The 23,521-nt window shown below is 40.7% G+C and overlaps 1 protein-coding gene across 2 annotated transcripts in view; it reads right to left on the bottom strand.

Annotated features, from left to right (window-relative positions):
* The window catches only part of LOC143121937 (NACHT, LRR and PYD domains-containing protein 3-like), a 203,736-nt gene that overhangs the window by 165,377 nt on the left and 14,838 nt on the right, over window positions 1-23,521 (bottom strand). The window lies entirely within an intron of this gene.

The following is a 23,521-nucleotide window of genomic DNA, read 5'->3' as shown; positions in this document are numbered from 1 at the left end:
ACTGAAGCACTCTACAAGAAATGGCAGAGCAGGCTGTACTTCCTGAGGAGGCTGCGGTCCTTCAATGTCTGCAGCAAGCTCCTCAGGATGTTTTACCAGTCTGTTGTTGCCAGCGTCCTCTTCTATGCAGTGGTATGCTGGGGAGGAAGCACAAAGAAGAAGGATGCGGGGCGAATTGACAGGCTGGTAAGGAAAGCTGGCTCTGTAGTGGGAGCTGAACTGGAGTGCATCACTTCACTATCTGACAAAAGGACCCTGAACAAACTGATCAACATCTTGGACACTGAGTGTCACCCACTCCACAGCACCATTGTTAAGCAGAAGAGCCTGATCAGCTGGAGACTTCGCTCACTGCCTTGCACAACTGACAGACTGAGAAAGTCATTTGTCCCCAGGGCCATTGGAATGTTCAATGCCTCACTTAAGTGAAGAGGAGAGATAGACTTCTCTGCATAGTCTGTCTGCCTCTTCACCCCCTCCATGTTTGGTACTGTCTGTCCACTAGCCACTTTTACCACTGTCTTTATGCCTCACTGTTTGCGTGCTATATTAGCACATTAGCACATATGCATAACCCCCCCCTCCATGCCACAGCCGAACTGTGGCCACAATTATACATTTTCTTAAATAGTTAAATATATAGATATATAGACTTTACTTTACTTTATTTCTGCATTGTTGCACTGTTGGACTTACTCATTTGCACTATCACCATGACCACTATCACCATTGCACTACCACCATGACACTCATTCACACAGAGCACCTTAGAGCACCTTACCTTACCTTACTATGCACAGAGAATCACAGGCTCAGTCCCTGCCTCAGTCATTGCAAGCGCCTCTGATTGATTAATCACCACTATGTGGATACTGTTTTTAGAATTGAATTAGATTAAGTGTTAGTATAATTTGTATTTTTGTAATTTGTATTTTAGTATATTTTTATATATTGTATTTAAGTTTAGTTAGTATAATTTGTATTTTAGTATATTTAGCATATTCTTTATCTTCTACTGTCCTTATTGCTTAGTTGTGTTTTTATTTTATATACTTTAATTACTCTTTCTGCTGTTAAAGAATGTGTTTGTGTTGTCTGTATGCTGCTGAGACCTTGAATTTCCCCTGGGGATCAATAAAGTATCTATCTATCTATCTATCTATATAATAAGTTAGTAAGTATACACACACACACACACAAGTTAAACACTGATAAGTTTATTAGTGAAACCCCACATATTTGATTGATAGTATAGTTAAAGAATTCAGGATAGCCACCTCTCATTATAGCCAAACACTATGGCGCTACAGGCGCTGCAGTAACACTGGGATTCCCAAACTGTGCTACGAGCTGCCATTAGGGGGGAGATGAAAAGGGCAATGGCGGAAAGGTGTTAAAAATGATTAATTAATTAATAATCAAATCAATTGATAAATAATAAATAATTTCAAATCGGGTTATAATGATAGAAAAGTTGTAGAATACCAAGGCACTCATCTTCTTTGTAGTTAAAATGCCTTTATTTTAATGGGCACAACATAATTAAAACACTTCGACGCGTTTCGGCATGAAGCCTTCGTCAGGAAGTGAGCAGTCTCTTGTGTGGCATACTGAAATAAAGGACATCAATTCCATGAGTGTTCTCAGGTGTGTGGGTGGGACCAATTAGCTAATGGCAAACCCCTCATTTACAAAGGTAAACCCACAGAGAAACAGAAAAACAAACAGGTATTGATGGTGGTCAGCAGAGGGCGTCATTCCACAGTCTCTACAGACATAAAAGAGTATTTAGAGAACAAAAAAGAACATACATGCAATACATTTATACAACAATAGAGCATTTGTGTTTACAGGAAATGGAAATATTGCATGTATGTTCTTTTTTGTTCTCTAAATACTCTTTTATGTCTGTAGAGACTGTGGAATGACGCCCCCTGCTGACCATCATCAATACCTGTTTGTTTTTCTGTTTCTCTGTGGGGGCAGAATGATAAAGGTGGAGGTGGCTCCGGAGCGCAGGGGGATAAAAGAAAGGACGAGACAGAAAAGACTGCGCGAGGAAAACGAAAGTATGATGAGGCATATAGGCCTAGGGCTCTATTTTAATGATCTGAAACGGAAGTATCTTTGCACAAAACGCAAGTAGCTTTGTGGGCGGATCATCAAAACATCAGCCCTAGTGCTACAGGACCTTAATGCAGCATTTGACACTGTTGATCACAATATTTTATAGACTATAACACTGGGATGGATTTACAGGCATAGTTATCAACTGGCTCAGATTATATCTACAAGAAAGGAGCTTCTTTGATGCCATTGGCAACTGTACCTCAACACCAACGTCATTGACCTGGGGTCGATCTCGAGCCACTATTATTCAACCCTATATGTGCTTACACTTGGACAAATCCTCCAAAATAATTAAATTTCATATCATAGCTATGCAGATGACACACAAATGTACTAGCTCTGTCGCCAATTGACTATGGTCCCCTTAAATTTATTTGTCAGTGCATGGAACAAATCAACACCTGGATGTAGTACTCCAGATGAGGGGGGATGGCATCCCCCTTTGAAATAAAGATGATCAAAATCATCCTCCTTCCCATCCCCTGTTATTTTATCAATGAATGTACAAATATTACCACTATTTCAACATTTAGTTTTTTTTTAAATATTGAATAGGCTAATGTGGAGGAGGGGAACGTGCACATATAATGACACAACGATTTGGTTTAAATTGATGTCACATCAGTCAGTGACATAGCAGCGCAGGTGCCGGTGATTTCAGGCCAAGCAACAGGGGACTTTGGCTTTAAGAGGGCAAGAAGTAGCACTGAAGGTAAGTCAAGAGTCAGGAATACTTTTGATATATCACCAGAGGCGGAATCTCAGGACAGAGGTGATAACAACACAGTTAACAATGTTAATTAGTTTGGAGCTTTTTCTTTTTTGTTAACTAACGCCAGCTAGCTACATTCACAAAGTCAATGTTAGATTTGGTTTCTTTTTCACCTGGAATATCTTACAGCAGGGTTTCCCACAACACTTAACAGTGGCCGCCTAAGCCAGTGTTTCTCAAAGTGTGGTCCGGGGACCACTGGTGGTCCACAAGCTATCCCAAGTGGTCCGCGAGCAGACATGGTAAAATATAATAGATGAGTTGTTTGCAATATTGAAACAACCTGTATGTAAATCCAAACAGTTCTGTAACACTGCCTATGTACGCCAGATTAAATTATATAAATCCTCTGACACAATAAGCAACTTGCTAAGACAATAAGCAAGGTGGTTCACTGAGTAGGCCTATTGTGTAAATATATTGTTGAAGTAGGTCTACTCTTTTTTTTTTATTGGTTAAGTGGTCCTTGGTCTGAAAAAGTTTGAGAAACACTGGCCTAAGCAACACACGTCTGCCTCCTTAACTAGCCTATAGGAGAAAAATCTTTGTGAGTGTTATCCGCCGTGTTACTCTGTCCTGTCCGATCTGTCGGCATCTGGTGGTTGAATGTCATCGCGCTATCTATCAACGTTCGCCAAACATTCTACTAACTTATAAATAGCAAGTGCAAGGAAAGCCATTACTAGCCATTATTTTTTTCTTGCATGAAATTAAAGACTAACAAAACGAACATATTTTCTGGGGGAAACCCTGTTACTAGAATGGTAAACCAGACATCCCAAGTCTCCCGGAAGTTCCGGGAGTCTCCCGCATATTGATAGCGGCTCCCTGACGCCCGCAAATTAGATAAAATCTCCCGGAATCTAGAGCGAGCGATCAAGAGCGCGCATGCGAGAGGGAGACCTAAAATCGCGTGTGCATCTGAGTGTAGCGCGCACACGACAGGGGAGAGAGAGAGGGGTGGTGGTGCGTGTGTCTGAGCGCATCCAAGACAGAGAGCATCCTGATCAGTTCAGTGTATCTAGGAACAAGAGAGTCACGACAGAGTCAGTGCCCCCAAAAAAGGAATATGTAAGACCCATTTTAAAGTGTACCCTTGTTTATAAGAGTAAAAAATAATGATAGGCCTAATCTTGCATGCTGCACTGTTTGTAACAGTGTTAGCATTGCCCATGGTGGGTTAAATGATTGCAAAAACATGTTGAGGTGAGTTTAACTAGTGTCAATTCATGTGCATATTATTCAGGCCTATACTAGATGGCTTAGTTGCCAAGGCTACATGAAAAGACCAAACTGCAAGATCTACATATTTTATTTTCACAATTAGGCTACTATCTATAGGCCTTCCTTATTTGGTGTACTGACTAGACATTATTGAACAAAAATATTAATCTCTATTTCAGTATCTAAGTATTTATTTTTATATATATATATATATATTTTTTTTTTTTTTTGGAGGGGGGGCTAAGTGATACCTCCCTGAAATGACTTTTTGCAGGTTGGGATGTCTGGTAAACATTTCTCTAACTGAATATGTGCTAAGTGACTGACTTTTTATTTTATCTAAAAAACCCTAAGGGTACGTTCAGACTTAGCGTCTTTTTCTGACAAAAGAAGTTATGCAAAAAAAATCTGCCAGCGTTCTTGTTCCAAAAAGCAGCCGGAAGCGTTTTTTTGCCATTGGCATTGCCGTTTTGCCGACGTATGCCGTTTTTCCGCTAGAAGTTGAATATTTTTCAACTTCTGAGCTGCAGAAAAAAAAAGATGGTTGCGGTCATGTTTTAGAAGAAGCCGACGACTTTTTTGAAAACACGGTCTCCATAGGGTTATAATAGAAAACAGATGCCGGCAGCTGCGAAAAAGACGCTTAGTCTGAACGTACCCTAACTTGACAGTAGGCTACTTGACTGTCTGCTCATTCTAACAAAACCATTATGCCATTGTTTTCTCATATAGAGGAAGCAGGATGAAGAGCAGAGGAGCTTGGAGATAGAGGAGGCAAGTTGGTTCAGATATAATATAATAATTATTTTGTGCTTAAGCAATAATCAAAAGGGTACACCGTTGGTCCCCCACCATATGCGCTGTCATCAGCACAAATGATCTGGCCCTAAACGTTAAATCCATTCCACCATACCCACTGATTAAGTGCTGCCTGGATGTCTCAACATTTTCTTCATATGAACAAAGAAAAAACTGAAGTAATTATAATATAATATCACACTATAGACTATATTTTCGACACTGAAAATCAAAAAATCCAGTGGAAACTAGATGGCAGAAGTGTGTAGGCCAATCTGCCCAGCAGCTTTTTCTACATTGTCACCTACAGAGTTTGACAGGTACGATCTTTCAAAACGCCATGTTATTTCCCATAGACATTTGACGACCGAAGGTTGGATGGATACGGAAGTTAGGAGGTGGGACTTATTCTGGAGAGGTCTATAGAACCGTAACAAATGGAGTTCACAAACTGTAATATTTTGCATTCACTTGCTTATCAATTTAGAGCTAGCTACTCCAATAGGCCTTTATCACGGCAGCCAAAGTAGGAAGTGAACAGCCCTGTTCCTGTGTGAGCACAGGTGTTTCTAATTAAGTGTCAGATTTGGCCAACAGGAAGTGAACAGCCCTGCTTCAGCTGCCCGTGGGCTGTCGTGATAAAGGCCTATTGCTTGTCACAAGACTCACAAGAATCTATGGACTGTACGGTTACTGAGTTCTTAATTACTAAAGACTCACTCAGCAGTAATGAGCATTTTGTAGTCAATGTACTTCCTGTTGCAAATGTCTGGTGGTGGTTATCTAAATTGAATCATATTACTCATCTCTTCGTTTCTGGTGCCTGTACTGGCTTGGTCGCATTTGTGCAGGTCATAATCTTTCACTGCAAGCGCTATTTCTTCTGCACTAACCTGAGCTTCTGCAACTGCGAGCTCATTGTCCGCGAGCATTTGCAACTGCGAGCTCTATTCTGCTGCACGGTGCCTGAGCATCTGCAACTGCAGGCTCTATCCCCTGCACTGACCCTGAGCATCTGCAACAGCAGGGTCTATCCCCTGCTCTGACCCTGAGCATCTGCAACTGCAGGCTCTATTCCCCTGCTCTGACCCTGAGCATCTGCAACTGCAGGCTCTATCCCCTGCACTGACCCTGAGCATCTGCAACAGCAGGGTCTATCCCCTGCTCTGACCCTGAGCATCTGCAACTGCAGGCTCTATTCCCCTGCTCTGACCCTGAGCATCTGCAACTGCAGGGTCTATCCCCTGCACTGACCCTGAGCATCTGCAACTGCAAGCTCATCGCCATGCACGTTGTTAGTTAACTCTTGAGCTAATCTTCTGCAAGCACTAGTCATTCAAGCAGTCTCGTTCAATGGGTTGAACATCTGCAAGCTCGATTCCCTTCCATAACTTTAAATCAATCATAGAATTTGAGTCACAGGTGATTGAATCCATCATCATAATCATCATCCTCATCAAATCATCATTTTATTTTATTAATAGTATATTCGTCATGTGTCTCTGCTGTCTGTCTTGCTTTCTCTGATTCATCTCCCAAGTTCAACCGGATAATACAACATGCACTGTTTAATATTGTTATGTAGGGGTGGGCGATATGGACAAAAAATAATATCTCGATATTTTTTGTGATTTTGACGATAACGATAATTAGTCAATATCCTTTAAAAAATGTTTAAAAGTCTGAGTTACTCAGAGTTAGCTCATTATTTATGAATAGCATCAATTCAATAATAACCAATAACCTAACCTGTGACTTTAACCAAATCAACCAATCCATTGTCACTCTATGACACATTTCCAATTTTGCCCCCACTTGTGTGTGTGGCAATGACATGGTCTAGCCAGCTACATAGGCCTAACAGTTTCTCAAGAGAAAGTCTGAAGCTGAAGTTCCTTTCAAAAACCTTTACTTACGATTCACTGTAAAACTAAGCAGACCAACAGAGTACATCTCAGTTATTCCCTTCAATGTTTTTTAAGATAAATTATGTAGGCTAGCATTCCAAGTTACAGAATAACTAATGCGTTAGCTTATGGCTAATGTATATGAGAAATCCCATCGATACACGTAGATATTTAGAGCAGGCCCGTCGCTAGAAGGCAAGCAAACCAAGCAATTGCTTGGGGCCCCGAGCTGGTCAGGGGCCCCAAGACAACGACTGGTTAAGAATAAAATGCAACGACAAACTGTGAGCGCCCCTTTGATAGTCAATGCAGTAAAGTGCAACGACACTGTTACTGGCAATACCGGGATCCCCCTCAAGGGGGCCCCTCTCAGTAGTCGCTGACAGCAGCCAGCCAGTTTGTGATCTCTGCTGCCAGGAAAATATAAAACCTCGCAGTCATAATGAAGCGGAGTTATGCGTCCGGAAGCCAGAAAAGAAAGAAGAGAAAGGAAGAGGATGACAAGAAAAAACAAGATAGTGGTAAGTGATAAATTACACTGGATAAAATAGCTCTACTTGTCTTGTACAAATGGTGTAATGTCGCACCAGGAAGGCTAGCCTAGCAAAAACATTTTTTATGTTAACTACCTGCCTGACGGCCCATGCTCCTTGTAACAAACTAGAACAGTTAGCGCAACTTTTTTTTTTCGAACGGACGGAATATGGTTACATACTGTGTAATATGTTTATTAACGGGATAAGGAAGACACAGATCTGTTCCAGAATCACTGTTTATCATATTTAATGACATAACATTGCTATAGCTTTGTAATAGGTTTTGATGAAGGTGGCATAGCTTCTCTGCTATAGGCTACTAATCGACCGTGATAATCTATTTACCAAATGGGGGTTAGGAAAACCACACGATAAATTCAATTCAATTCAATTCAATTCAAATGTTTATTTGTCACATACATTATACAGGTAGCCTATAAATGCAGTGAAATGCTTGTTCCACTGACTCCAAGACTGTGCAACATATATATATATATATATATATATATATAAAAGGGAGAAGAATAAAGAAAGAAAAGTGCAAAGTGTTTAGGCTATGCTGGTGCTCCTGCTACAATCCTCATTTAGAATCCTGATAGCCTGGGGGTAAAAACTTTTCCGCATTCTCTCCGTGTTGGACTTCAGGCAGCGGTAACGTTTCCCAGACCGTAGGATAGAGAAGAGGCAGTTGTTGGGGTGACTGGGATCCCTGATCATTTTTCTTGTTCTCGACTGACATCTCCTTATGTAAATTTCCTGTAGGTTGGGTAGGGCACTTCTAGTGGTACGTTCAGCTGATCTCACTACTCTCTCCAGAGCTTTACGGTCTAGCTCAGTGCTATTTCCATACCAAGCTGTTATACTCCCAGTGATAACACTTTCAATGGTGGTTCTGTAAAAGTTCTTCAGTAGTTGTTGAGGTAGCTTGAAGTACTTGAGGCGTCTGAGGTGGAAAAGACGCTGATGACCCTTTTTCACCAGTGAATTAATGTGCTTGGTCCAAGTCAGGTCTTTAGTAAATTCCGTGCATCAAAGCAGACTGGAACATTCATGTCTAGCAGTATTTATGCACGCCAGCTGTTTACTGTCTTTAAAGCACCAGGTGCGTCTGTCTAATTCTCAAACAGCAGAATGCTTAAATGCTATGTTAAGATACAAGTAGGCCTGGGTCAATGTATAACATTAGCTTGGGATGTTTTTACAGTAAGCATTGGTAGTTGTGAAAGCAGCTGCATCCCTTCTAAATATCAAAATATGGAAATGCTAACTTCTTTCTCCCTCAAGGTGCTTTGCTTAAATTTCTCAGCCCTCAGGCTCTTCCTAAGGATACCTCCACTGATGAAGGTAGAGTGAATTTCTCTCGCTGAGCTGTTAATGACCATTTCCAATATGCCAACAGTGAAATGGTCAAACGTACTTCACAGGTAATCTCAGATTTTTTTTCAATTATTTTCCCAGGTACACCATCAACTTCATCCTCTATTCATGAGGAAGAAGCTGACATTGGATTTTATGGTACGGTGGTGTTTTTGCAAATGTTCAAAATGTTCAAAACTAATGCACAGTATATATATGCAACAGCAGTATTTGCACTGTCAACATTTTTTATTTATATAAAGTGTGGGTGAATTTAAACTGTATGGCTATGCTGTGGTTCCTGTAGGCTTTGCGTGCGGTGGGTGGGTGGGGGCCCCCAAATTCCTTGAAACGGCCCTGATTTAGAGCGAACTTTAGTCCATTTACAAAAGGGTTACATGAGAAGAGTTCTTTGTTTACAACTGACTACTAAAATACTCAAAGGCAAATGTTTTCTCTCCATATAATACCATGTAAGAAACAATGACTGTCTCATCAATGCTACGTGAACAGAAGTAGCTGTACAAAATCCCAAGTAGTCTAGCTGCACAAAATAAACATTAGGCGTGCGTGTGACAACGTGGACCCACTAGCGATCATGTGACAATTGCTCTGTAGCAGCCAGGGGCTTCTCTGCATATACCTCCTGGATTTACTGAATGTATGAGGTTTAAATGCCTGATTTCGAGTGTTATTTCCCCATAAGTAATTTAAATTCTCGATAATGTAAGTTTTCACATCGTTAAAACAACAATCACGATATTATCGCAGACGATATATATCGCCCACCCCTACCCCTAGAGCTTTACTTCTAAGAGACCCTGCCTCTCTGGGATGCTCTTTTTCATACCCAATTATTTTGCCAGTTACCCTAATTACTTGTAAAACATTCCTCCTTTTGTTTTCTTTATCATTACACAACTTTTCCAGCATTTTGTTACCCCCGTCCCAACCTTTTGGAACATGTTGCTGGTAACAAATTCAAAATTAACATATATTTTTCATAAAATAGTCAAATTCGTAATTTTCAACATTTGATATGTTGTCTGTGTCCTTTTTGCAACTAAATGTGATTTTAAGAGATTTGCAGATCATTACAATCTGTTTTTATTTACATTTTACAGAATTTCCCAACTTTTTCTGTTTTGGGGTTGTAAAAGGAACAGATTGAAAAGGTCTATACCAGAGTTTCCGTTGTCTGGTAATTACCGGACATTGGCCGAAAAAAAAATGAAATGTCCGACAAAATTAAATCTCTCCGGTCCAATTGTCCGATTGAAATTGGCTAATGATCCCGTCCCCTAACGCAATCTGAATTTGAGAATAAGCCTTAATATGTAGGCTAAACCTATATTATACGTCCTCTGGCTATGTTTTTAAATGAACAGGCTCTATCGTTTGAAAAGTAAGCTATTAAACAACACGCATGCTGCATTTCAAATAGGAAGCGCACGCTTAAAACGTCCATGTTAAACAACGAACAAATGAGTGAGGCTGTTCAAATATGGCCAGGCCCAGGTAGACTAGCCTTAAAAGTTTTTTCAGAGGCCAGACGCGATGGATGATGATAAATTGGTAACGTCTGAAGCCTCAGATGTCCGGTCAACTCCACCACCACCACCAGATAAAAAGCAGAAGTGTCGGGCGTATCTGTAGGAATTAGTGACATTGGAAATGACGAGGCGATTACTGGTCCGCGGATAATTTCTGGCACAATTAAACGGTATAATTGAACCGCGGCCGAAAGAAAAAGAAACTATAAACATTTCCCATAATAGGAGGATATCATAGCATTAGGGGGTAGCCTAGTGGTGTGAGCGCTCATTCTTGTGTGTGCACATCTGTGTAAGTTAACAGTCACCACTGGAGATAACGTGGGTAGCAGCAACAAACAACGTAGCCTTTTTAAAACAACGAACAAAGCGGACTCTTGCTGTCCATGAAAAGATACTGGCTAGATCTTGTTAGGCATGTTAGGCATGCTAATGAACATGTTACATTCTATACAGCCCGATTGTGTCATTCTTTAAGCTACATAGCCTGTCTCCAGTTTTCCTCAATTTGACTAATTAAGAAGGGATAATAGGATATTTTACCGGCATATCATCAAAATGTCCGGAAAACGAAACCTCTGCCGGTCACTATGACCGGCACCATTTTTTCTAGCGGAAACTGGTCTATACATTGGACAAAGTTGAGAAAAACTATATCACACACACACACACACAGAAATGTCACATACCTTTGACATCGCCTCGACAGTGTCAGTGGCATCAGCCTTTTCCAGTTTTGATTTGGGAATGGGTTTCAAACCGGTGCTGTCCATAGACAGAAACGACTTAAACCTTTTGAGCTCAGAAACTTCCAAACGATCAATGATATCGAAGAGCTGCTCCAGTATTTCAGCCATGATGTACCTTTGATGTGAAGACAGACACATACTGTCAGTCTCTACTTAGTAGAGGTGGGACAAAATATTGAACATCAAAATATCTTATCGGCAGATGCATGTAATATGTTAGCATAACGTGTATCAAATTACTTCCTGTAATCAAATTACTCCGGGAATATTTCTTTGCATCCAGCACCTTAGTGCTTGAGGGGGTTCAGGCGGTGAGCTTTGTCTTGAAAACAATTTTGTATTGTCTTTGGTGCTATTGAAATAATATTGACTTGAATCAAAGTGAATTGAAAGTGTCTATCTGTATGTTGCAAATGGCCTTCATGCCGTTTGAATTTTACAATGAATGTCCTTGTACACTTTTAACTGAACTTAAATTAACTAGATGTACCGCAGAGCAGTACAAAATATGACCGCCGCCCAGTCCAGCACATTTTTTCCACAAAAATAAGTCACGCTGAAAGGCATATATGATTCTAACTGTCTCACTGAATTGCATTATGCACACTCAATTCTCACTGGTATCTGCTAGACAACAAGTACCAAAACATGATTAGTTCATAGATTTCACATGTAAAATACATTTTATACAACCCCACCCCCATCTTGCCTGTTCATAATTCTGAGAAATTCTTGAATTGTGTGCATGTGTGTGTGTACATGTTTATGTGTGTGTGGGTGGGTGTGTGTGTGTGATTGTGATTAAAACACCTAATTTTTTGCTTTTTAATTTTTAACTAGGTGGCGCTATACATGAAATAAGGATAAATATATAATATCTCGAGAACCGTAGGGCCTAGGAGGTCCACCTTTTTTTTGTATGTTGGTCTTAAGGGGGCATGTCAACCCATCCCATTACCACTTATTTCATGTATAGCGCCACATAGTTAAAAATTAAAAAGCAAAAGATTTGGTGTTTTCATCACAATATCTCTGGCTGACATGGTCAAAACTGCACGAAATTGAAAGTGTAGGATCATTATGAGACCCTCCGAATGCATGCCAAGTTTTGTGAACTTTCGTTCATGGGGGGCCATACAATAAAATAATTTATTTGTACATTTAGTGACTGTACACCTCAGAGGGTATAAGGACAGGTCAGAGGGCATGAGAACAGGTCAGAGGGTAGGGGGACAGATCAGAGGAATTATTATGTAAATGATGTAGAACAGAATTAGATAGGGAAGGGATATGAAACCTGGAATCATATATTGAAAAAAATAATGATTGACAGCACTGACCTCAGCACAGTATGAGTCACCATGCTGATCTGGATTCAGCCCTCCTCTCCTCTGCTGCTACCAGATAAACTCCCACAGACACACAGCACTGACCTCAGCACAGTATGAGTCACCATGCTGATCTGGATTCAGCCCTCCTCTCCTCTGCTGCTACCAGATAAACTCCCACAGACACACAGCACTGATCTCAGCACAGTATGTGCCCCATGAACAGCCATACTTTAGGGGACAGGCTTAAGGTGAGACACTACAGGTGAATAGGGTAACATTTTTAACAGATATCACTATGAAACTTCCCCAGTTGATTATTTACATCCACGGTTGTCAAACTGGGGTACGCGTACCCCCAGGGGTACGTGGACTGATTTCAGGGGGTACGTGAAAAAAGATCTAAAGTCATATGCCTTTTCAAACGTTTTCTCTATCCCACGTAACTTAACTTCCGCATTTGCACTGCACATTAAAAAAAATTCTCCGCATTAACAAAATATTCGAGAGTGGAGACAGACAGGGTAAAACAGCGTTTCTCAAACTGTGGAGACATGCCAGGGGGTGCGCGAACTGACGTGAAAAATTATTTTTTATCTGTAGCCTAGGCCCAGGTAGCACCCGATGCGCAATGGACGCACTGTGTTATTCATAGGGAAGCGCTCGTGTCAAGGCAGCTTAGTTAGTCCCGACCTGAATGAGATTTTGAAAGAGGTTGTGAGAGTGGTGAATTTCATCAAGACCCGGCCTTTAAAAGCGTTTCTATTCTCCGCACTTTGAGAGGAGATGGGAGCTGACCAAAAGGCTGTACTGTTTCACAGCGAGGCAAGGTGGCTTTCCTGAGGTAAAGTGTTGTCGCGTGTTTGAGCTCCCAGTCGCCTCTTCTTGGAGGAAGAGCGAATGTTTGAATCTGCAAGCACGTTCACTAATGAACATTTCTTGACTAAGCTGGCCTATCTTAGCGATATATTTGGAAAGCTCAATGAGTTAAATCAAAGTCCTTTTAGACAAGTCCCTCCACTTGGCGGCCATATACCAACGTTTTATGGGCACTCATCGGGCACAGTCTTTGGGTCGAACTGCGCGTGCGCGAGGCTTCACGATACCAATCTTGCTCCAGCGGCGAGATCACAACACATGATTGGCACGATGTCTTCACAACACACCATATGATTGGCTCAATGTATTCACATGTCGACGTTTTGCCGAGGAAGGGGTGGGATATGTGTAGACAACGGCCATATTGGCGTGACAAACTAGCCCCATGCATTTCTATGGAGGATTTTTTGAGTGCTGTGTCTCTACATTAGAAAGTCTCTGGTTAAATCTCCAGTTACAAGGCAAAGACAAGCACCTAGCAGATAAGATCACTGCATTCAACAAGACGATTGTGTGTGAGATTAGGTGCAGATCTATTTAAAATCATTATATTTAGCACATTTGTAGGCCTATCATATGTTGACTATTGATGAGATTTGTATCATATGTTTAGGATCCTATTCACTATTCTCGACAAAAGTGATACAAATAAATATTAATAAAACAATTTAAAAAAAACTTGTTAACAATTGGTGGTGTTGGGGGTACTCCGAAAGATCATAATGTCTCAGGGGGTACATGCCTGTTAAAAGTTTGGGAACCACTGACTTACATTAATATGAGAAATAAATGTATTACAAGTTTTCTGTAATTTAATGTTTACATATGGAAATTAGTAGAGATGCACCGATATGGAATTTTAGGGCCGATAACGATAACCGATATTTATTGGTTTGTTGTGGCCGATACCGATACGATAACCGATAATATTACTCTTGAAAAAAATTTGTGAAAAGTGATTTGGGGAAAGCATTTAATAAGCATAATTTTATTGCAGTAATTTTACCTACCACCAAATGATGGACAGAACTCATAATAGTCCTCAATAGTATGGCAGTCAACAACATAACAGTAGCCTAGCCCTACAGTATGTGTGGCTCCTTTAAGTGAACCTGACGTCAGTGAATTGCGAGTGAGTGGCTAGAGAGTTTGAATCGTTTTCATTTAGGACTAAACGCTCATAAACGGCTCAGCTTGAATAAGCTAAAGTATAGCGACCAAATCAGAGTTTGTGAGGGAAACTTAGGTTTAGTTTCAACTGCGGGTAACTGAATAAAGCTCCAACTCCTCAGACTGTAGGCTATCTTATGTCCGTCTACTCTGTTGCAGCAGAAATGAAAGGCGTTAGCCCCGAAGGTTTTAATAACTTATTATGATGACCTGTCTGGAACTGAAGCACGAATGGTTAGCATATTTCTAGGTAATAATACAAAACCCAAGCTAAAGTAATGCAAATATAATACTAAAACACAACTTAGAGCTAGGCCTACTTATATACTCGTCCCACTAACGAGTTTGTTTATTTGTTTCCCCAGCGCGGTAAAGTGTAAACACACCAGCACAAGACGGCTCTAGATAGGGCTGAGCTCCGCTCTGGTAAGGTTAAATGGCGGATCATTCACGAGAGGATTTTGAGATGCACAGATTCCCAAATGAACGCATATCCACAGATTTTGTTAGAGTGGTGAAATACATTCACACCGCTGACATTATATTGAGGAAAAAGTATAGCCAACCAAGCTCAAGTAGGCTAGCTCAGTGTAGCCAGACGGACCTTACTTGGCCTAAATTAGGACTTTAAAAAATATCGGCGCAAATTATCGGCCAGAATTCTGTTATCGGACCGATAATAATATTTTCATTTTTTCACTTATCGGCTAATAATATATCGGCCGCCGATATATCGTGCATCCCTAGAAATTAGGCATGATCTAATTAAATATGCGCTAATTTGCATATATTTTAAGGCACAAAACCTGAGCATTGGATACAGCCAGGTTCAAAAGTATGTTTTCATTGTGTTCAGATATTAGATGGGGAAAAATGTACAGAGGGATATATGAATATCTACTTTTGTTGTCCTGTTAATCAGAAAATGCTGTCAATAGCCCTAAAAAAAAAAGATTTTTGCCATGTTTTTAGGCATAAAATGTCATGTAAGTCAGGCTAGGAATAATATATCAACAAACCCCTCTGTAAAAATCTTCTACACATAGTTAGGCATAAGTCTAGAAAGTTTGGTGTATGTAAGTGCTTCTGAAGTGGAGTTTTCGTGCTCAGAGTGGGAGAGGAAACTCATTTTGAGAAAACAGCCTTGAAAGACAGCCAATGAGATTCCGTTCTCAGACTAGACTCCCCTTTGAACTTTTGCGATTGGTTGCTGATTCAAAGGAAGTGTCCATATATGGATCACATAACGTGACACAGGGAAAACAGAGCTTTCCAACAGTACTACACATGATATGTTTTGTATCACAGTCGCGGGAGTACATGCATGGTTAGAATGCTAACTTTTGCTGAATTTAGGAGAAATATACAGGTGCGTGTAGACGCAATATAATGAAATAAACACCTAAATGTGTAATTCAGACTTTTGTTGTAGTAGTGTGATAGAATACATGCTAAGGTAACAGACTAGCTCAAAATCTCGCCTTAACCATAAACCATAAAGGTCTCTTTCTCCTCAGGAGACACATGCATAACCCTCTTCTCTACTACTGTCCTTTCTTACTTGGTACCAACAAGCCATGAAAGTGTTTTAGGTCAAACAGCAATAATTTACAGATTTCTCTCCCTGACTAACTACAGAAAGCATTTAAAGGAGCTTAACTGATTAAGAGATTAACTCCCTACATAAATCTACACTTGTGATCTCTTAGCCAACAGGTCCACACACTTTTGTTTAGATCATTCATTCAATCGACTTACCACATCAATTATAAATGTATAATTTTCTTTCATTTTCACCCTCAAGCTATAACCATTTCTATTTAAAAACAATTCAATGCACTTACCAGGTTATCTTTTAACTACCAAAGACAAACAACTGGACTGGTTAAGAAGTGTTTAAGTGAACAGAGTGTTCTTGTGGCAACGTGTCATAAAATGTTTTACAGTTTATACAACACATCAGAACTAAAGTCCATCCTTCGACTTGAGTTGATTTCCTTAAAGAGACAGTAACATGATGTTGGTTCTGTATGTGTCTGGGACTGGACCTTTTGCTATTCTGTGCTGACATTGTTTAGGAGTATCATTAATTACATGTAACACACACACCAAACCAAGCAATCCACACGGGCTCTGCACACACACACACAGACACACACTGTCAAGGTCTACACACAGACATACACAGACCTTTGGCTACTTTTTAGGGGCATCATGTATTATACTGTATATTCCCACCAGGTCAGAGGGTATGAGGACAGGTCAGAAGGTAGGGGACAGGTCAGAGGGTATGAGAACAGGTCAGAGGGGACATGTCAAGTCAAGTCAAGTCAAATTTATTTATAAAGCGCATTTAACATGCATATAGTGCAATCCAAAGCGCTCAACAAACAAGACAAAAGATGCCGGATGGAGCGGCGTAGTCACCAGCGTACCCATGACATCAAGACAAGACAAATACATTTAAAAAATAACAAATACAAAAAATCCTGGACGGAGTGGCGTAGTCGCCAGCGTACCCGTGACACCAAGACATACAAGACAGACAACAAAACAAACAAACAAATAACAAAAGAAAATATTTTTAAAAAGGGGGAAAAGTGATGTTAAAATTAGTCCAATTTCCAAACCAGCTGAAAATGTCCAAGGGCAATGATGATCCGTGAAAACTGCGCACAGAGCTGTGTCTTTACAACCGATGCAATGCCAACAAAGTTCTTTAGCAACTGACCAACCCGGTGAATTCACTGGCAGTCTGGAGATAACGTTAACGTTAGAAGCTAGGCCTGCTAGACTGCAGTCTGGAGATGATGGAAGCACAGTCCAAAGTACTGAGCGATCTTGTAGATCCGCAATTCGGTGGACTTACAGCGACTTTGTTGCTCCGTGAGAATGCAGCTCTTCACCGTTAACGTTAGTTTGCAGTTGGCAAGGCAGCTCGCAGGTCAGCAACAGCTCGGCGGCCACGGCAGATCTTTCGCAGAGTAGCCTAGGTCCAGCTGTCCCGAGAGATCCCCTCGACCAGACAGTGAAGTGCTGCACCGCTCACGGATAGATGGAAGGATGTCCGATGCCCAGCTAGGGCAAAAGCTAGCCATAGCAAGCTCCCAATGGACAAATGTCAACGACAGCTTAGGAGTAAAAAGGACTAAGAATAACACGAAAACTATCAAAAATAGCGTAAATAAATAGGGAAAACATTTAACTAGACAAACCAATACAAAAAATAAACATGACATTACATACAATTACGAACATTACATAAAAACAAACAAAAACATGATGCCAGACGGAGCGGCGTGTCTCGCCAGCGTCCCCGTAACCTAGCAACTATAGGTTGAGGTCAGAGGGTAGAGGGACAGGTCAGAGGGTAGGGGGACAGATCAGAGGAATTATTATGTAAATGATGTAGAACATAATTAGAAAAGGAAGGGAAATGAAACCTGGAATCATATATTGACAAAAATAATGATTGACAGCTCTGACCTCAGCACAGTATGTGCCCCTTGAACAGCCATACTTTAGGGGACAGGCTTAACCATAAAGGTATCTTTCTCCACAGGATACACATGAATAACCCTCTTCTCTACTACTGTCATTTCTTACTTGGTACCAACAAGCCATGAAAGTCTGTTAGATTCCAAACACCATGTTTGAAGTCAAAGCGACACGAGGAAAGACGTGTTCCAGTACGGGGTCACATGACATGGAACAGGCAGGAAATCAGCACAAGGACAACATTCAACCCTTTAGGTCAAACAGCAATAACTTACAGATTTCTCTCCCTGACTAACTACAGAAAGCATTTAAAGGAGCTTAGCTGATTAAGAGATTAACTCCCTACATAAATCTACACTTGTGATCTCTTAGCCAACAGGTCCACACACTTTTGTTTAGATCATTCATTCAATCGACTTACCACATCAATTATAAATGTATAATTTTCTTTCATTTTCACCCTCAAACTATAACCATTTATATTTAAAAACAATTCAATGCACTTACCGAGCGATCTTTTAACCCTCTAACCGCCCATGTCGCAATATTGCGACAAGCGTCATTACTGAATAAAACAGACGATAGACGCGAGTACAGTGTAAAATCTCATTTGTACTCTTGACCACTAGTTGGCAGACACCCAGAGCTTCGATTCAAGCTCAAGCTTTTTTTTCAAAGTTTTCAGGAAGCATGTGAAAAACACGCGAGAAACACACGAAGAAGACGTGCATTTCCTCCATAATGCGGAAGCGATGCGGGCCATAGTTTTTCACAAATTGAAGCAGAAATACACCAAATGTTGAAAAAAAAATTCACGTGTGATGAAGTCTCGGGTCTTTTATTCATCTATTCTGATTCTAAAGGATAAAATCTGCATTTTGGAGGATATGATCGATCGTCTATTGGCAGTGATAGTCACGGAGCGTCTGTGAATGGAGGTGCGTCATTTGCGTCTTTCCGACAGTGTTCACTAAGCATACAATGCTTATTTCGACCCTCTGCCCAACATAGCTGTAGGTGCCAGTGGTAATAGTGATGATAGTGTCCGTAATGGACGTGGTATTACACGCGATTACACACGAGAAACACATAAGAAGACGTGCATTTCCTCCATAACACGGAAGCAATGCAGGCCATAGTTTTGCACAAATTGAAGCAGAAATACACCAAATGTTGAAGAAAAAGTTAACATGTGATGAAGTCTTGGGTCTGTTATTTACCTAGTCTGATTCTGAAGGAGAATATCTGCCTTTTAGAGAATATGAGCGATCGTCTAGTCACGATGCGTCTGTGAATGGAGGTGCGTCATTTGCGTCTTTCCGACAGTGTTCACTAAGCATACCACGCTTATGTCGACCCTCTGCCCAACGTAGCTGAAGGTGCCAGTGGTAAAGGTGATGATAGTGTCCGTAATGGACGTAGTAAAGACAGCAGGGGTAGTAAAAATAGGGCTCTGAAGAACTACAAAGTCACCCGCGATAGGAACTGATTTGACCAGGCTACTTTATTGTATAGTAGAATAAGGTTTGTGGTAATAGTAATAGTTTACTATTGTTGGTTTACATGTGACTGTATTCCTGTTCATTTGTTATGTCGGTGAAATGACAAAAAAAGAAAGTAAAACTGCTCAAATATGTTCAACATCTAGTATTTACTGAAATGTGCATAATTCACGGTGGTTACCATCCAGTGACGTCATAATATGCAAATTAGATGAGTAAATTCACCCCCTTCATAAACTTCTGTTCATACTAAATGATTTTCACATTTACAGTAGGACTTTATCTCTGACCACTTGCAAGCCATGGCCTTTTCAAATTTTGATGTACAAATCCAATTTATTCTTTTTAAACCCTGGCGGCTAAAGGGTTAACCACCAAAGACAACCAACTAGACTGGTTAATTAGTGTTGGAGTGAACAGTGTGTTCCTGTGGCAACAGTTTTTGACAACATTACGCAAGATGAATGCCTCCGGGCTACAAAAAACAGCACTGCCAAGAGGACAAACACCCCCATGTGCTGTGTAAAATATTCCCCACTCGTGTTTGAGTTTAAAAAGTCCATTCAGAAACACTGGTACATCATTGAATCTGACCCCAAGCTAAAGAAGGCTCTCCCAGACAAGCCGCGTATGGTCTTTAAGCGCGCACCTAATCTTAGAGACCGTTTAGTTAGGAGCGACATGTGCCCCGATCGCGCACCACTCCTACCACCTGTACCAGACGGAAACTACAGATGTGGTAGCTGTGTGCAATGTTCATACACACATAAATTACAGATGTGGTAGCTGTGTGCAATGTTCATACACACATACATGTAGGACATTTAACCACCCGCACACTGGCAAAGCTATACGCATTAATGGTGCCATTACTTGCACCACCACACATGTCATGTATATGATATTGTGTCCATGCGGCCTAGCATATGTGGGCAAAACTACGCGCGCGTTGCACACTAGAGTCCAAGTCCACTCTTACACTGCTACACCACCCCACATGCCATCACTGGAGCCTTCTTCACTCTTACACTGCTACACCACCCCACATGCCATCACCGGAGCCTTCTTCACTCTTACACTGCTACACCACCCCACATGCCATCACTGGAGCCTTCTTCACTCTTACACTGCTACACCACCCCACATGCCATCACTGGAGCCTTCTTCATGCTGAGAGTCCAGACACTCTTACACTGCTACACCACCCCACATGCCATCACTGGAGCCTTCTTCACTCTTACACTGCTACACCACCCCACATGCCATCACTGGAGCCTTCTTCACTCTTACACTGCTACACCAAATAAAGAAAAAACTACATAACTGCCACCCTCTACATAACCCCCCCCCCCCCCCCCTCTAAATTACCAAATTATTTAATAGAACACAAAAGGCAACATTTCTCAAAATATTCGGCAGTGGAGTCAACAGAAAAAAGATATACAGGCTTTTGAACGTCTGTGAACAATGCCTGTTCATCTGCAACAGGCACATGCCTGTGTTATCGCGGATTTGCGGTCAACACTGGCCCCTTGTGGACGAGGTAGAAAATTAACTCCCCCGCGATCTGAAAGTGGTCTTCCCCCGCGGAAACTAAAGTGGTGCTAACTTCAGCCTCGTCATAACATTAGCATTCTGGCCTGTCTCTGTGTTGTCCTGTTACACTGGTTGTTACCTTCTATCTAAAAATAGAAGGGTTAGAACATGTAAGGCCTTTGGAGAGAGGCGGTGATAGGATCCGCAGACTCAACCAGCGCGAGACATTTTGGATCCATCAGCTGGATGCGTTAAGTTATCCTGGCTTGAACGAGGACATAGAATTTAAGTGTTTTTTATGATGTCGTAATATGAAGTGTTGCTCCCTTTCATGATCTCATGTAGTTTTGTCCTGTATAGGATTTTCTAATTTCGGGCGTTCGATTAATTGATAATTGATTTGGTTTGTTTTCTTCTCTCTCTTTTTTCAGATAGTCTACGTTCTCGGTTTGTTTTTTGTTGTTGTTGTGTGTGTAGTTTTTGATTACTGTGTGCGTTTCTCTTGCAGACCTGTTTACTCATTAGGCTAATTGATTATCTTATTGAGTTAATGAAATTATTGTATTGTGGGTGGGACTTAACTTATAAGTCTGTGGCATTCTCAGTCATGTTGCTACTTTGCCCTGAAGAAGACCATGCTTGGTTGAAACATGTTGGCTCAATATTTTAAAATGACCTAAGCCAGATGCAATAAAGGCTTTTTAAAGAATTCCTTCTCTTCTTTTACATTTGAGTGCCTGGGACCTGCTATTACTTCACTGGTTGTTACCCCTTGCCCTTCCAGTGAAACAGATGTATTCAAATCATCGTTTTGCTTGCTTGAATGCGAACTCAGAGTGATGTTAACCTAGGCCTATTTAAGTTAACGACGTGGTTGTCGTGAGAGCACGATTCATTGGCGCTTGCAGTGTTCGGCCGTAGGCTATGTCTACATGCGCACATGCCTACTCAGCTACGAGTAGACAAAGAATTCCCCCTGTATATTCACTCCAAGTTGGCCTACCATAACTTACCTACTCTACACTGTAGACCATAAACTGGCTATTTATATGACCATATTTGTTCAACTTTATGAAGCAGAATTACACACTGCTAATTGGAACGTAGCCTAACACATTTTTGTTGGCAGGAGAGAGAATGACAGCGATTAACAAATTGTTGCTGGTTACCAATAAACAGGGCCTACTATATATTTTTTTGCAAACAACAAAAACAGAAAGGATGGAGACAGCAAAGCTAGAGATGGGCAGGAACAAGGTCAATTGGTAGAAATTCTTGTCAAAACGTTAGGAGCGTTAGTATGCTTTATGTTAAGCATGCACACTGTTTAAAGTTAGGCTACACGGTAAACTACAAGTAAACCAAAGTTAAATTTAGCTTTTTTAGGGCTGGATAAAGTTGTCCAAATGGAAATAGGCTGTTAGGCGTGAATAAAGTAGGCTACTTTGTTGCTCCAACCCTTCCAACGTTAATGGGGACGAATGTTGACATTTTCTGTATTTTGCGTGAGAAACCCGTGAAATCTCCCTTATTTTCATTGTTCAATGTTGACAGAGCTATGGAACGAAAGAGAACGTTATATGGCGACAGAAATCAACAATCAAACAAGCCACTTTGATTTTTTGCTGTTTTCATTAATACAAAAGATGGGTGACCCTCCCTCCTAGACAAAAAAAAGTTAGGTGACCCTCCCCTCAACAAAGAATAAAAAGACATGACCCTCCCCTATTTTCTTCCAGTGACCCCGTTTATAAATAACAAACAGTCCCTAAAAAGGAGGAAAGACTTAGGGTTGCCACTCTCCTTGACACAAAAGGGTTGAAGGCAAAGGATACAGTTAAGGATACAGTTAAAAATAACTAAATCAGCTTTTTACCACCTCAAAAATATTGCCAGACTCAGAGGGCTGATGTCAAAATATGACTTAGAAAAACTCATTCATGCATTTATCTCCAGCATGGTTGATTACTGCAATGGACTGTTCACAGGCCTTCCTAAAAAGACTATTAAACAGCTTCAGATGATACAAAATGCAGCAGCTAGGATTCTAACAAAAACTAAAAGAACTGACCACATTACTCCAATTCTTAAGTCCTTGCACTGGCTTCCAGTAAGTCACAGAATTGACTTTAAAGCACTATTGCTTGTTTATAAATCAGTAAATGGAGCAGGACCTAAATACCTGTCAGACATGCTTCAGCAGTACACACCTTCTCGTCCTCTCAGGTCCCAGGTGAAAAACCTGCTAGTAAAACCTACTGTTAGAACTAAACATGGTGAATCAGCTTTTAGCTGCTATGCGGCTCAGCTGTGGAACCAACTTTCGGATGACATCAAAAAGGCCCCAACTGTAGCCAGTTTTAAATCTGGACTTAAGACCAAACTGTTCTCAGATGCTTTCTGCTAACTGTGCCGAGTTACAAATTCTGAATCTGCCTTGATAATTATTCTACTTTATCTTTTATTACTTTTTTTTTACTACTTTTGCCTTTGTTTTTTGCTTACTAATTATCCTTTATTTTTAAATGATTTAACCTTGTGTTTTATGTTTTCTTTTTATTATGATCTTTACCTTTTAACTAT

The sequence above is a fragment of the Alosa pseudoharengus genome, unplaced genomic scaffold (genome assembly GCF_046254945.1).
Source record: "Alosa pseudoharengus isolate Yale_2024_CS ecotype anadromous, Long Island Sound unplaced genomic scaffold, YU_APseudo_1.1 YU_APseudo_1.1_scf_1, whole genome shotgun sequence".
In the NCBI taxonomy this organism is placed as follows: Eukaryota; Metazoa; Chordata; class Actinopteri; order Clupeiformes; family Clupeidae; genus Alosa; species Alosa pseudoharengus.
Note: the sequence above shows the minus strand (reverse complement) of the source record. Positions and strands in the feature narration are given on the sequence as shown.